Here is a 1,879-nt window from a genome sequence, read left to right on the forward strand (position 1 = left end):
CAAATACACCAATCTCAACGTTTTCTCCACTTCTGAAAATCCCCTAGAAGTTTTCTTTTTTTCTTTTATGTGGGATTTTTAGGGTCCACTGCGATTCCATTTGAATCTCCACCACTGTATCAAATTTTTGCCATTTCAACTAGATTTTCTGGCAAGAGAAAGAAGTCACTCAGCTAAGCGTGGCGAATAAGGCGGGTGCGTAAGAACTGTCACCTTGTGTTTAGTAAAAAAGGAACCTTAATTAATATAGGCTGCATATGGGTGTGCATTGACATAGTGGAGCACCTAGTTGTTTGTACGCGATTTCTGTGGACGTCTTCTTCCAATGTCCTTCCCCAAACGTCGCGATAGAACTCTTTATTGATCACGTGACCATGAGGAACGATATCTTTATGAACCATCCTGTCACTATCAGAAAATGGATCGACAAGGACTTGATGTCATTCTTGACATGTAAAGCATTTTTGGCCAGAGTGAGAAAGAACACTTCCACTGCGGCGAAAGCAGCTTAGTTACAGAGTCATAGCCATAAATCTAACTTTCGGCGTCAGCAACAACATCTGAAAAGAGGTTTTACATCGTTTTGAAGCAGCTGTTGAAGTTCCCTGCAGACTTCCACACATGCTGCTGATTTTCTTGTCGCAGTCGTGGTACAAACTTTGCAGCAATCTTCCAGCTTTCTCATGTTCCATTCAAATGAAGGAATAGGTTCACAGGTATTACAACTTATTGAAAGTTGTTGCAGAGGTCTTGTACGCTCTGTCTACGACTGCATAGTACTCTTCCACCATTGTTATATGTAAAGATCACGCTAAATTTGTCCCTGTCTTTTTGAATACATGCTTCATTCTAAATTTTTCTTGGAATATCATTTGATGCGAAAGGTTACTCTCCCCATCCCACTGTTTAAGGAAGGGTTACCATTACTCGTTACCATAGTACACCATATGGTATGCAACAGTTTGAATATTTATTTACAAACAGAAACTTACCTTAGCCGCTGCCTCCTTGCTGTTTGCTTATGTACTTTCGAGAAATCTGCAAAAGTGTTGTCAAGACAAGAGGTAAGTGGAAATTTTGATTAGGGCCAGATAATTGTTTTGCTGCAGTTGCGCGTTTAATTTAAAGACGGGTTGTGTTCATACCAGTTACGTAAACGTAAATTCCGTCCACAGGGCCTGGCGGAATCAGCGGTACCGACCGGCCGCCGTGCCACCCTCAGCCCACAGGCGTCACCGGATGCGGATATGGAGGTCCATGTGGTCAGCACACCGCTCTCTCGGCCGTATGTCAGTTTACGAGACCGGAGACGCTTCTCTCATTCAAGTTACCCCTCAGTTTGCCTCACAAGGGCTGAGTGCAGCCCTCTTGCCAACAGCGCTCGGCAGACCGGATGGTCATCCACCTAAGTGCTAGCCCAGCCCGACAGCGCTTAACTTCGGTGATCTGACGGGAACCGGTGTTACCACTGCGGCATGGCCGTTGGCTCAGACCAGTTACAGTTCAATTCAAATTAGGTTCTGTTTAGTCAAGAGATAGCGTATACGAGTTTAGGTTGAATAACAGGTTGTGGGTACGTAGTTTTGGTAATACTTAGAGAATAGAATGGGAGGTAATTCTGAGCTAAATTTAAACAGAAACATATAGTGGGGAGGTTGCAAATACACTCCTGGAAATGGAAAAAAGAACACATTGACACCGGTGTGTCAGACCCACCATACTTGCTCCGGACACTGCGAGAGGGCTGTACAAGCAATGAACACACGCACGGCACAGCGGACACACCAGGAACCGCGGTGTTGGCCGTCGAATGGCGCTAGCTGCGCAGCATTTGTGCACGGCCGCCGTCAGTGTCAGCCAGTTTGCCGTGGCATACGGA

The 1,879-nt window shown here is 45.4% G+C and overlaps 1 pseudogene; it reads right to left on the reverse strand.

Annotated features, from left to right (window-relative positions):
- Positions 1–1,369: 1,369 nt before the first annotated feature.
- Positions 1,370–1,487, reverse strand: LOC126164128 (5S ribosomal RNA; annotated as a pseudogene).
- Positions 1,488–1,879: the final 392 nt, after the last annotated feature.

The sequence above is a fragment of the Schistocerca cancellata genome, chromosome 2, assembly GCF_023864275.1.
Source record: "Schistocerca cancellata isolate TAMUIC-IGC-003103 chromosome 2, iqSchCanc2.1, whole genome shotgun sequence".
In the NCBI taxonomy this organism is placed as follows: domain Eukaryota; kingdom Metazoa; phylum Arthropoda; class Insecta; order Orthoptera; family Acrididae; genus Schistocerca; species Schistocerca cancellata.